This window comes from Sus scrofa, chromosome 7 (genome assembly GCF_054392235.1).
Source record: "Sus scrofa isolate SSC_HxYL_T2T_F1_AM1 chromosome 7, Sscrofa_HxYL_maternal_Yorkshire_Landrace_v2.0, whole genome shotgun sequence".
NCBI classification, from domain to species: Eukaryota; Metazoa; Chordata; class Mammalia; order Artiodactyla; family Suidae; genus Sus; species Sus scrofa.
Genome location: NC_139389.1, coordinates 57861193 through 57875566, shown reverse-complemented (window position 1 = coordinate 57875566; position 14374 = coordinate 57861193). Strand labels below are relative to the sequence as shown.

At 49.4% G+C, this 14374-nt stretch overlaps 1 protein-coding gene across 50 annotated transcripts in view; it reads right to left on the bottom strand.

The window, feature by feature from the left end:
• Positions 1-14374, bottom strand: part of ARNT2 (aryl hydrocarbon receptor nuclear translocator 2) — a 190505-nt gene that overhangs the window by 150618 nt on the left and 25513 nt on the right. For 19 of the 50 annotated variants that reach the window (XR_014810365.1, XR_014810366.1, XR_014810367.1 and 16 more), the window contains exon 1: positions 7366-7742. The exons of 30 other annotated variants lie outside the window; for them this stretch is intronic. The gene's annotated coding sequence lies outside the window, so the exon portion shown is untranslated. Of the gene's footprint in view, positions 1-5071; positions 5075-5711; positions 5768-7365; positions 7743-14374 lie in introns of those variants that run through there. One more of the 50 variants, XM_084968430.1, reaches the window with a different exon arrangement.

Sequence of the window (14374 nt, the reverse complement as noted above, 5' to 3'; positions counted from 1 at the left end):
GCAAAAATGATGAAAATTATCATGATTATGGTGATGATAAGCAAACTTGCTTGGTCCTTGAATTTAATTGTAATGACCTGCTGGTTAGGCTAACTATGCTTTATGACATCAAGGGAAACTGCTCCTCTCCCTATGCCTTGGTCTATTTAAGGAACAGATATCTCATTTTACCAAATGCCATTTTGGTAACTAAGATAGTGTGTTAGATACCAAATAAGCCAAGTGAAAGATGCCGTCAGTGAAACTAAAATTCAGTTTATAGGTTAAGCTTTTCTCTAGTATCTTAAAAAAAAATTTTTCTTTTTTTTTTGCTTTTTAGGGCCACACCCTTGGCATATGGAGGTCCCCAGGCTAAGGGTTGAATCAGAGCTACAGCTGCCAGCCACAGCAACTGGGGATCCCAGCCATGTCTGTGACCTACACCACAGCTCATGGCAACACTGGATCCCCAAACCACTGATCGAGGCCAGGGATTGAACCTGTATCCTCATGGATCCTAGTTAGATTCGTTAATCACTGAACCACGAAAGGAACTCCTCTAATATCTTTTAGGAGCCCCTCTTAACACACCCAAATAAAAATATAAACAATGTCTCTCTTCTCTGTAATCTATGTCCGTATCTACTGTGTGATTAGCAGTCAGCCTCCCTTGAAAAGTGACAGCCTGCTCCCCAAATCTAGCAACTTTTCCATATGACTCCAAAATAAGTTAGCAAAGCTCCTGGGACATCTATCCAGAAAAGGTGGCCAGAGGAAGGTCACTCAGCAGGTCAGAGGTGAGCGTCCCCAAAGCAGAGTCTGGTGTTAAAGGGAGTACAGAGGCCTATCCATTTGGATGGAAGACAGCCCTGTGAGCATGTTGTGGATTCACTCCAGGGTCTTTGAATTTCACCCCAAAAGGAAGAAAAGTGGAATCCTGACCACAGCTCCGGGCAGAGAGGAAATCAGCTCAGTTACCTACTGGTGACGATGTGGCCGAGGTCATGCCCTACCCTTGGAAGTGCACACGAACACAGCCTTTGTGGAGGATGACCTGGCGGTATGTGACGAGAGGGTCCCAGAGCTCTCTGTGTGTGTGTGTGTGTGTGTGTGTGTGTGTGTGCGCATGTGCGGGCGCGCACGCTACATGCACAGAAAAAGATAGAAGGCAGATACAAGTCCATCAATGTGTTAAGCTTGGCTATTTCTGTTGTGGGACTTAGAGGTGGGTTTTATTTTCTTTTAAAAGCTCTTTCAGTTGTTGACTACACTAGGTTTTGTTTCTATGAACATGTGTTCATTTGATGTCAATCTAATGATGGGCTAATTTAATGACCACAAAGAGAGAAATAAATATTTTTAAAAGGTTTCACTGTAAGACACAGTAGAAAGCATGTATGCCTGGAGAGATAGAAGCAATGAATGATCGAGACAGAGATAAAGGAAGGGGGCACTTTTTACAATAATAAGAGTGTCACAAGGGGATCCTGCTGTGTAGCACTGGGAACTATGTCTGGTCACTTGCGATGGAGCATGATAATGTGAGAAAATAGAATGTATACATGTACGTGTGACTGGGTCACCTTGCTGTGCGGTAGAAAATTGACAGACCACGTAAGCCAGCTATTGTGGAAAAAATAAAAATCATTATAATAAAATAAAATAAAATTCACAGCAAAATTGAAAAAAATAATGAGTGTCCAACAATGGAATGGATTGTCTTAATAACGATGATAAACATTCTGCATAAAAATATTTAAAATACTTTGTATTGGGAGTTCCAGTCATGGCACAGCAGAAACGAATCTGACTAGGAACCATGAGGTTGTGGGTTCAATCCCTGGCCTCGCTCAGTGGGTTAAGGATCCGGTGTTGCCGGGAGCTGTGGTGTAGGTCGCAGATGCGGCTCGGATCCTGAGTTGTTATGGCTATGGCTGTGGCGTAGGCCAGTGGCTGCAGCTCTGATTCAACCACTAGCCTGGGAACCTCCACATGCTGTGGGTGCGGCCCCCAAAAGACAAATAAATAAATAAATTAATTAAATTAAATTACTTTGTATAAAAGTAGTAGGATTTGGAGTTCCCATCATGGCTCAGTGGTAATGAACCCAACTAGTATCCATGAGGATGCAGGTTCCATCCCTGGCCTCGATCAGCTGGTTAAGGATCCAGCGTTGCCGTGATCTGTGGTGTAGGTTGCAGACGTGGCTCAGATCTGGCGTTGCTGTGGCTGTGGTGTAAACTGACAGCTGCAGCTCCAATTTGACCCCTAGCCTGGGAACTTCCATATGCTGCAGGTGCAGACCTAAAAAGAAAAAAAAAGATAATAAGATCTGTGTTGGGTGCTAACCATGTTCCAAGCCCTTCACGCATGCTTTATATCCCGTCTACAAGATCGGCATAAAGCCAACCCATTTTACAGACAGGGAACTTGGGCAGAGAGAGGTCAGTGCCACGGCCCGACCACATGGCTATGAAGTGGCGGGGCAGGACCTCACCGCTCGGCCACCCACCGCAGGGCCCTCGGCTCCACAGTCCTCAGGCATAGGACCCCGTCCCTGGGTGGGGATGGGGGCAACTGCAAATCACAGGCTCAGGTGGAGGTTGTGCAATGTGCAGGAAATGTTCACGATTTGGGGTCACAGGCAAACTATTTATCACCCCTAAGCTTCAGATTCCTCAGCTATAAAATAAGGAAAATACCCAGATTGTTCATAGTTACTGTGGGGATTAAGGAAGATCACTTATTTAAGATGCCTTTCAGGAGTTCCTGCTGTGACTCAGTGTTAAGGACCCGCCCTTGTCTCTGTGAGGATGTGGGTTGGATCCCTGGCCTTGCTCAGTGGGTTAAGGATCCAGTGTTGCCTCGAGTTGTGGCCTAGGCTGCAGCTGCAGCTCTGATTCAACCCCTGGCCCAAGAACTTCCACATGCTGCAAGTGCAGCTATAACGAGGAAAAAAAAAAAAAAAGATGTCTTTCAGAAGTTATTTTCCCTCTCCCCTTTTAGTTTTCCCCAAGAATGTTTTTTAAAAGCAGATGTGTGTGTGTGTGTGTGTGTATTTTGTCTTTTTAGGGCCACACCCGCGGCATATGGAGCTTCCCAGGCTAGGGGTCGAATCGGAGCTACAGCTGCCGGCCTACACCACGGCCACAGCCACGCAAGATCCGAGACCCATCTGTGACCTACACCACAGCTCACAGCAACATCGGATACTTAAGCCACCGAGTGAGGCCAGGAATCGAACCCGCAACCTCATGGTTCCTCGTCGGATTCGTTAACCACTGAGCCACGACGGGAACTCCTGTGTGCGTATTTTTACACAACCTTTCAGCAAATAACCTCAGTCGTCTTATCTATAAAATGAGCATAATAATAAATACTAAATACTTCATGAAGTTGCTATGAGGATTAAAAAAGCGAGTATCTATAAAGCTCTGAGAATGATTCCTGACACACAGCAAGCACTTCTAAGTGAGTGTTAGGTTAAACACACACACACATAGAAACCTGATGACCTTTTTTTTTTCATTGTAAGGAATTAGGTCACTTCTATGTCTTTATTTTTGTCTTCTTAGGGCTGCACCCATGGCATATGGAAGTTCCCAGGCTAGGGGTCAAATTGGAGCTGTAGCTGCCAGCCTACACCACAGCCACAGCAACATGGATCCCAGCCACATCTTCAACCTACACCACAGCTCATGGCAACGCCAGATCCTTAACCCACTGAGTGAGGCCAGGGATCGAACCTGTGTTCTTTTTTTTTTTTTTTTTTTTTTTTTGTCTTTTTTGCTATTTCTTTGGGCCGCTCCTGCGGCATATGGAGGTTCCCAGGCTAGGGGTCTAATCGGAGCTGTAGCCACTGGCCTACACCAGAGCCACAGCAACTCGGGATCCGAGCCGCGTCTGCAACCTACATCACAGCTCATGGCAACACCGGATCCTTAACCCACTGAGCAAGGGCAGGGACCGAACCCACAACCTCATGGTTCCTAGTCGGATTCGTTAACCACTGCGCCATGACGGGAACTCCCGAACCTGTGTTCTAATGGTTACTAGCCAGATTCATTTGTGCTGAGCCACGATGGGAACTCCTATGACTTTATTTTTAAGGGTCTGTCTCACAGAAGGGCAGGAAAGGGGAACAGAGGGCCTCAGAAGGGGGTGTGGCCATATGACTGACTCCTCAGCAGCCCCCACTCCTAAAACATTCCCCAGGGTGATGCTGCCGCATAGGGAGGCAAAGGGGTTGCTCCAACCCGGGGCTGCCTGAGCCATGGTTCTTGGCCTGTGCTGACCCCATGCTGCCTCCCTCTGCAGAGTTCTGCCTTTAAACTGGCTGGTCCGCCTTATATCCCAGGGGGGTCAGCAGATGGGCCCCGAGTGTGCCTCCACCCTCCACCCGAACGCCACTCCCACCCACGTCCCTGCAGAGCTTCATGCACACACCCCCCACCCCCACCCGGACAGACGCGGACACAGCTCCCTCCTCACTACACCCTGCTGTCACCCAGGAGAGCTTCGTCTGAGCAGGTGCACCTGCCCAGAAGCTGTCACCTTCGTCCCATCGCAGCCGGGGGACCCACATCCCCATGGAGCCTTCAGAGGGTTGACAAGGGCCAGCAAGGGAGCCTGGACATCCGGGACGAATCACCCATGCTCTCTCTGCTTCCCTCTGGGCAACCCAAGCAGCCACTGGCAAGGAACTCAACTGAGAGGAGCGCGAAGGTCATGGTCCTTGCCTTGATGTTCCCATGCGGTTGAGGGCTGACCACACTTAAAAATGAGAGGCTGGTGCCGCCGGGAGCGTGGATGCCTCCTACTGACCAGAACACCACTTACCCACATGCACACCCATCCTAAGAGCAGATGAGGAAGTGACAGCTGTACAAGTAAAGGCAGAGTCACTGCTCCCCTTCAGGCCTCACCTCAGGATCTCCTCACCTCCCACTCTCCCTTCAGCCCCGGGCAATCAGGACTTTGTCCTGTCAGCCCACTGGGGAGTGGCCGTCATCACAGGGTCTCATCTTATCAAGGCAAACAGTTGCCTCTCTGCTCTGACCTTTGGTGTGGATGCAGCTCCGGCCCCTGTCACCAGCTCCCCATCCTGGGTCGCCAGGGGCCACATGCCTGTCCTCCCCGACACGGGGCCGATCCCCCCATCTCAGCTCCTCTACCAGACCTCAGGGCACTCACACAGCTCCCTCTTCTCCATCTATTCTCTCTCCAGGTGACCTCACTCAGGCACTGGCATCTCTGCCATTTCTTGACTGATGATTCCCCAATCCAATCAGCAAGTCACCTCCTAAGGGTCTCTCCATCCCCTGGGTTCTGCGGCTGGCCCACCATAGGACCTCCCGGTCTCTCAGCAACCCCCTCCCATTATTCATAGGGGAGCCTGAGCTGACTGGTCCAGCCCTTGCTTCCACCAACTAGCAGGTTCCCTTTGCTCTTGGCACAAATGCGGTGAGTTCCTGTGGGGTCCACCCTTCCTGTCCACCTCTTTGGCTCTGGTCATAGTGCCCTATCAGCTCTATATACACACCACCTTCCCTCTCACCCCAGGGCCTTTGCATATGCTGTGTTCTGTGGCCAGAAAGCTTTCTTCCCTCTTTCCACCAAGTTAACTCCTTTAAGATTCAGCTCCAGCATCACTTTTCCAAGGAAGCCTGTCCTGGGCCAGGACCTTTCCCTCCAATCTAGGTCTGGTCCCTGGTGATTCACTCTCATTGTACCTGTACTTCTGTGAATGAATGAAGGTCACAGGGGTCCAGGTGAAAGCTGGCAGGACCTGAACGATGGAGGCACAAAGAGGGCATTCCGAAGGAAGGAGATGATGTCAATGCCTCAAAATACATGATGTGTCACCAGCAGAGCCCAGAAAGGGAAGACTCTAAAAGCCTTGGTCACCTGATCCTCCTACACTGAGACTGCATGGGGCAAAAAATTTCTGGAGAAGGAAGATAAATATGGTTGGGTCGGTTGCATATTTATATCTCCCACAGCACATACTTGGTACACAGGGACTCTGCCACAAAGTAGAGGCGTGTGCCTTTACACCTTCCTCCGTCCACCTATTTGGAGGTTGCACGCTGAGTAGGCGTCTGGTTCTAGTTCTGGCTTTATCGCTACACAACGCAGTCTCTCCATCTATTCTCCAACTGAAAAATGGGGTTAAGCAGCACCTCCCTTCCTTCTGCAGAAAGTGCCGTGAGAAAATGGGGCCTGTTTCGATTACAAGCAGCATTTGCCACGCTCGGATTTTGAGCAGCTGTGCTAGAAGCTGGACAGTCAGAGGTGAAAGGACCCATCCTGCCTCTGACAGGTTCCACCTGGAGTGTGAGGGAGACATAGCCAGGTAATTTTATACCGAGAGCTGGGTGCTGTGCAAGAGACTGGACTCTGGGTTGTGGGCATGACTGGGGAGATCTGAGAAGGCTTCCTGGAGGAGGCCACACCTGTGCTATCCCGGCAACAGACAGCAGAAATGCTTCAGGGAGGAATGAAGTGTAACAGAAAAAATACGCTTTTCCTAAATGTATCCCTTTGATGGTGCCAGAACTTCTGAGCAGCTGCCCTGCGGGGCATACCCTCTTGTTCACATCCAGTCATTGAAGCTTTCTGGCCTTTTACCCCCCATGGCACCTCCAAACAGGACACAGAATTATTCCCCACCTCACACACAGCTCTCTTGTATAGATCCTTGCACAGGACCCCTGGTCATCACCAATGACAAATATACCAATAGACAGAAATATCTCATCTACAGCAGCCCCGCCCCAAATGCTAATCTCCCCCGCCCCAGGGAAAGGCTCTTTTCCATTAGACACAGGGATGGAAGGACCGCCTGCCCTTACACAAAGTTGCAGGTTTTCAGCTCACCGCAACATCACTCCGAGCCGAGGATTCTGAAAGCTTCACCCTAATACAGATTATGCTGCTTATGATACAGCCTCTAGCTAAAGACTACTTCACATTTCACATGCAGACATATTGTGTAGAATTCCTAAAATATAGTAGAGGCAGCGAAAACCTGGAAAAATGTGAAACATGAGAGCATTTACAGAGGAAGAAAACATGAGAAAATGCAAAACCACCGTTTTGTCCACCCCACCCCTGGCAAGGTTTCATGGGAATCTAAAGAAATCTCTTCATCGTCACACTAAAAATCTTAATGACATGCAAAGTTTCATGATACAACATAATATTAATAACCATTCCAATAAAGAAAAACAAAAAAAACCAAAAAAACCCCCCAAAAGGGTCTCTTCTCTGCATGGTTTGGAGGGAATGAGGGGAGGTAGCTAAGCTAAGAAAAACGCTCTCCTCACTATTCATCTCTCAGAATAATTCTTTTCACAGAAGGCACATCAAATATCACAGCCATACCTTTTCAGAGGGATTAAACAAAGATCTTTCTTCCTTGTGACCAGCACCTTCTTGAGAGACTCTGTTATCCGTGCAGAAGAAATGTCAGAAACCTCTGGGAGGAAATGAGCCGCATTTGTATTCCGCTCAGAAAATGTCATCACAGATCTGTTTACCTTAACTGTGGACCATGATTCAGCCGTGACAACTGTCTTGCATACTGATCAATTTATTTGCAGCAAAATTTCTAATGTTAACTGCTTAGGTTCTGAAACATCGGTGACTTGGATTTCGTGGGCAGCCACAACACACATTTGAAATCCCTAGGCTGTTATCAAAACAGTTCAGGGAGCCATCCAAAAGGATGCCTCCTCCTGATGGGCAAATGAGGGAGGGTCCCTTCCACTTCCGGAAGGAAGGCCCCCAGCACATGACTCCCAAAGGCCCTCCTTAGGGTGGGATGTTTGTAGCACGATGTAGAGAAAATTCCTGAGACTGAGAGCCGGGGGGATTCTGACTCCAGGTCCTTGCTGGACTTGAACCAGCTGTGCAGCCTCTGGTTGGCAGCCCTCATCCAAAGGCAGGCTGGGCAGGGGTCTCTGCAGCAGGCAGAAGCGGGGACACATGGGAGGAGAGGACCACTGGACCCCGGAAAGGAGGCAGAGGCCAGGTCCTGCCTCCACCCTCTGGTGTCTCCTGCCTGGACGCCGAGCCCTGGCTGTGGGTTTGAGCCACTCCCAGCCGGCTGGCAGGTTTGGCATCAGGGATCCAGTGCCAGACCCAAGGCAGCCTGGGAAGACACCCTCCCACCTCGGCTAACAATGCTGGCGTGGGCAGAGCCCTGCTCCCTGGCCCGAGTGGGCAGGGCTGTGGCCTTTGGAACACACGGCACCAGAGCCCACCAGGGTGTTAGCACTCATACGCCCACTAGTATCTAAGCCCACCCTGATGGCTGATGTCCCTGCAGCCCTGCGTGGAACTTTATGAAAAGGGAAAAACCTACAGACCGGGAAGAAGATGGGCAACCGGTAATTCCAGAGGAAGAAAGGTATGGAGGCTACTGTCGAGGCTATGATTCTGAAGGAGACAGTAAGAGTGAACTCCACACGTGGCCTGGGCCCCCTCGGTGAGATAACAAACAAGAACCCACATATCTAACCACAGTGGGGGCTCTACCCACGACTTGTCTTAGGCTTGAGTCAAACGCAATAGCCGCAGACCATCAGCGGACGGTGGGTCTCATCATTCAGGCAGAAGGCAGGCCAGAACACCGGGGTTGAAGGCTTGCCGTCCATCAGCAGACAGGCTGCCCCCAAGAGGGGTCTAGAGGCCCAGGGTGTGGCCCTCGGAGGCCCGAGTCTTCAGCATCAGAAGCTCATTGCTGCAGGACAGACCTCAAAGAGAAAGTGCAGGGTATCCGACTAGTATCCACGAGGATGCAGGTTCAATCCCTGGCCTTGCTCAGTATGTCAAGGACCCGGCGTTCTCATGAGTTATGGTGTATGTCCCAGACATGGCTTGGATCCCACGTTGCTGCGGCTGTGGTGTAGGCTGGCAGCTGCAGCTCTGATTCAACCCCTAGCCTGGGAGCTTCCATATGCCGCAGGTGCGGCTCTAAAAAAAAAGAAAAAGAAAAAAAGCTCCAAAAGAAAATGCAGAGTAATGGGCTGGCGGTGGGAGATCCTGAGGTGGGCTCAAAGCTCTGACTCCCCACATTGGGACGTACAAGAAAGAAGGGTCATGGGATGGGAAGAGTTCAAACACTACACTGAGGGGAACCTGCCAGACAGCCAGACTTGTCTGCTTGAAGGACAGTCCTTGAGGCAGGAGGCAAAAAGAAACTCTCTTCAAATACGTGTGAGAGACCTTCCTGTATAAAACGGGAGAGGCCGGTTCTTGATTATTGCCGAGGCCTTGGCGTGGTGGCCAAGGATATGGAGGGTGAGGGAAAAAATGAATCACTCAGATGCGTGTTAACTGTCCAAACACTATTTGAAGTTGAACAGAAACCAAATGCATGAAAAATGTCTGACATAAAGCGAAAAGCTAATAAATTATGGAATACCCACACAGACAAAGATCACTCAGCCATTTAATATCACAACGCCAAAGAATAATGTTACCGGAAAATGCTAAGGACACATTAGTAGAGCAGGATCCAAAATCTTATAGGCAAACCTATTTGTCAGGGATCCATCAAAATGCCGCTTCAGCCACAATACCTGCCCTACCATTTGTCTTGGCTTCTGAATGAATGCCTTGACCTTTGAAAGGACAAGTGGTGGAATATCTGTCTCAGGCTCGTGGCTGGCATCCGCGAACATGTGGGTAATCAATGACCCTGTGATCACACAGGTCACCCTTGTCTCTACATCTATATTAGATCATCAATACTACAGATGAGAAGGGCCACATTATTATTTAAGTTCAAATATTCATTCAGATATAAACAGGCACTCTAGATGAGCTAATGTTGACCATCTCCTTGGATGTAAGATAAATGTCTCAATTCTCTCATTCAGATGGTTAGGAAATACATCACTGTAGGAGTATAATGTGTGATAATTCACTGCCATATGGTGAGCTATGACTTTTATGTGCAAAACCGATTATTAAGAATTTTCAAATACTCAAAAGGAAGGGGAAATAATGCAAATATTAAGGGTCAACGCATGAGCTTGCTGCCTTTAGAAAGACCATTATATTGTTTTTGAGCCAAGATGTCCATAGAGCCATAATAAGAATACAAAGCAGCATAAAAGAGATTCTTAGAATATGCTGAATATGTTGGAATTAATATCTTTGTGGAGTTTTTTGGTATAGGTCCTGGTCTTTGTAGCAATAAACAATTACCAGGATTTTATATTTTTAAAATCTACTTGTTTAGGCCATGTAACTTTCAAGAAAAATTCTTATTTGGAGATGTTCATATCTGTACAAGGATGAACTAAGAGCCAACTCTGTCAACTTTGCTACCTCAAAAATGCACAAAGGAGAAAACCTTCAAAATCAAGAACATCGAGATGATTTATAGTAAATCATCAATGACGTAAATGCAGTTGAGAAAAAAGATGAGAAGAAAATGCCAGGGAAAGACAAGGTCCCCCCAATATCTCTTGCTCTTCCACCAAGCTCAACTGCAAACAAACATCTATTTAATATCTCCGGCTGCAGCACAACGAACACAGGAGCACATCAGCAGCGGACGGAGCCCAGGTATGCTTCTTTCTGACCTCGATGTCAAACTTGCACCATGTGACCACTACTAATAAATAATAATAGAATAGTCATAAGACCTACTTTTGTTAAAAGGTCCAATTTCCATTTAGCGATGGTGACATTCAGCTCCAGCCTCAATCACAGCCAAATATTGACGGCCAGACATCCAGCACCAGGGCCGCCTGATTTAATTCAATGCACATACATACATACCGCAGAGACAGACTCTGTGTGTGTCTTGAGGTAAAGACACTAAAAAGGGGACAAAGCTAATACCTGAATGGTAAGGCGACCTGTGATTTTTATTTCCCACTTACCATTTTCTTTTTTTTTTTTAATTTTACTTTTTTTCAGACCACTCCCATGGCATATGGAACTTACCCAGCCAGGGGTAGAACCCAAATCACAGCTGTGACCTACACCATAGCAGCGGCAGCCACTGTGCTGGGCTGAGGTTCGAACCCTCGACACCACAGAGACAATGCCAGATCCTTAACTGGAACTCCACCATTTTCTACGTAGCTAAGCTATTAAAACTCAGGATAGAAGACTCTTATGATCAGGAATACAATGCAAGTGGTGGAATTGAAAGTAAGAGACCAGACACAAGATACTGGACCCTGTGAGCAGGTTGCTTGGGAGCTCAGAACAAAGGGCTCAGAGTCGTGCAGCCACCCAGAGCTAAGCAAGTCTACCCTGGGGGAGGGGAAGGGGACTGGAGGGGAGAAGGCAAGCCCACTTCCCTGCAGGGAGGGGACCAGTTCATCTGCTCAGTATTATTCAGAAATCTGACTTGGTCCTGAACTGCTCTTGGCCGTGCCCTCCTCTCAGACATGACCCCACACTTACCCAGCACTTACTAGGTGCCAGGCACAATGCTGAGCTCTGAATAGAGAGAAGGAAAGATGGAGCCACTAAGGTGAGGAAAGGAGGACCAGCAGACCAAAGACAGGTGGCTCTGTGAAAAGGGACACACAGGTAAGTTCAGAGAGCTACCGGTGTCGGCAAACCCAAACCTGGACAGCGATCAGCCGGAAGGGCCCAGAGGCTCTGGGGGTGGTAAATGAGAGCGTTTGGGGTGAACACTGCTGAACCAATAAGCAACAGACAAAGCGAGTCAGGCTGGAATCTCAGACACACTGTGGCCTTATCAGTGTCATCCAAACAAGGACACCTCTGACGGGAGAGTGGGACAAGGATTAAATCAGACAGCACACAACGGTGGGCAGATAGCATGTGGTCTACTTGCAGGACCGCTGGCCCAGCCCCAGGGAGAAGGGCAAGCTACCATCTTTGATACCAGGATCCACATGCCATGAAAAGCAAACACAACCCCACCAGGACACTGGATGGTTAAAAATCTGGTGGATGTGGGTCACCTGGGAATACCACTGCCTAATTTAGACTCTCTGAACCACTGGGCAACCAAGACTTCTGGTACATTTCACTCAAGCGCTAAGGGGGTGGCACTGTGACAGAGACCCTCGGGGAGACATGGTGGAAGCAAGACCACGTGGTTACAATCTGCTATTAGCGGAATACAGGTCTCTATTCCCTGAGGGCAGGGAGCAGAGTCTACTCATTTTTCTCATGCAATCATGACCTCCTTTCATGACTGTCATGTTTTCCTTGTTGCCCTGTTCGAGATGAACTGGGTCCCTTAGGACGGGGCTCCTGGAAGCCCTGGTGAACGCTCAGATCCCAACTGCTCTCCTGAGCAAGAGGGCTTTACCCACTTGTTGCAGACCATATATTTGTGTCCTCCTCAAATTCATATGTGGAAATCCTAACCCCTAAAGGAATGGTATTTGGAGGTGGGGCCTTTGGGATGTGATTAAGTCACAAGGATGGAGCCCTTGTGATAGGAGGGCTTTTTCAGTAGAGACAGGCATGCTTCCTCTCCCTGTCCCTCTGCTCCTGGCCACGTGAGGACACAGCAAGAGGGTGTCCTGGTTGCATCTGCCAACCAGGAAGAGGACTCTCACCAAACACCAAACCTGCCAGCGCCTTGATTGCGGACTTCTCAGCCTCCAGAACTGTGAGAAATAAACATTTGTGGTATAAGCCAACAGCCTGGGGTCTTCTTGTTACAGCTGTCTGAACAAAGACACCACCTCTGGCCTGAAAGCCAGCAAGAAACAGGGTGCCTGTCTGGTGAGAAGTTGGGACTTGACCCATGGCTGGCTCACCCAGGCGGGATGAAGCCCCACACCCATGTCCTCAGTAAAGATGGGAGGGGGGAGCTCTACAATGATGAGAGTTGGGCAAGGAGACAGAAAGAAGGAGGGGGTGACTGGGTGAAGTGAGTGGAGGTTTCCCATACAGAGGATGGAGAGCGCGTGCCCGCTGCTGCTCGCGTCTGCAGGGCATCATAGTGGAATGCCCTGGGCACTCAACACATACTTTTCACATGAATGAATGAATGAATGGGCAGATGAATTAATTTTACTCTGAAGGCGGCCCAAAGGGGCACATAAGAGGGTCTCAATTATTCAGGTGCAAAATCAGCACCAAGTGGCCAATGGCAGTTTGGAAACTATCTATGGAGTCTACCCTCCACCACGTCCAACCTAGTAATGGCCTTGGATAGAGTATCCTTCTGACTGCCTGCTGCATGTGGAGGGAGACAGGGGAGAAAGCTGACCCGAGACTGCCTGGGATGAATGTGGTCAGAGGTGCACAGGAGATGCTGCTGTTTGCACCAGGAGGGAAAGGGAGCCCATGGGAAGAGGAGGAAGAGAGGACGGGGATCCCGCCGTGAAGGGAGGTCCGTTCAAAGCACTGAATGGCCTCGGCTCAGCAGCACTGGGTTCTGCCACCTCTGAAGCAAGAGGCAGATAGTGGCTCTTGTCGGGGCTCCTGTGCCCTGAAGCCTAGACCCTGAGGGCTCCTGAACAGTGGAAGCCAATGTATAAAGGAGCAAGTTTTCTGGATTGCTGGACTTTCTAGCCCAGAGAAGGAGGGAACCCCAGAGGGAGAGCTGGGAGCCGGGGAGGCAGGGGGGGCATCGCAGACAAATGGCCGGGAGGCAAAAGGAGGGAGGCCACAGAGGGCCAGGAGGACCAGTGCTGGTCACCTGCTGTAGACATCAAGGGACATGTGGCTCCCTGATGACCATGAATGCGGGTGCAAACTCCAGGGGTCCCAGTCGCTCACCTGGAAGTGGGATCCAAGTGCGGCCTCACAGGAGCAGGACTCGGAAAGAATAAATGAGAAGGTGGCCTTGGTCTTGGATGTTCCCACCTTGCACCCAGGACTTAAGAAAAAGCCATGAAAAACCTCCAAGAGGGTAACACCTTTTTTTTTTTTTTTTTTTTTTTTTTGTCTTTTTAGGGCTACACCCAGTGGCATACTGAGGTTCCCAGGCTAGGGGTCCAATTGCAGCTAGAGCTGCTGGCATATACCACAGTCACAGCAATGCCAGATCTGAGCTGTGTCTGCAACCTACACCACAGCTCATGACAATGCCGGATCCTTAACCCTCTGAGTGAGGCCAGGGAGCGAACCCGCAACCTCATGGTTCCTAGTCGGATTCGTTAACCACTACGCCACGACGGGAACTCCCTCGAGGGTAACACTTTTGACCTTTCTAACTTAAGCGCCTGGTTTTCCCCTCCTCACCTCCACTGTCCTGCTCCAGAACATTCTTCCCACCCCACCTTCTCCCTCTCTTCCACCCCCACCCCACCCTGCCTTCCTCCATCCCCCTGCTCCATCTCCAGCCTGCCGGCTCTCGCACCCTGCGTCAATTTCCTCCTGACCCTTCCCTCTGTCTCTTGCTTTCTGGGTCCACTTCTCAGCCCTTGGTCAT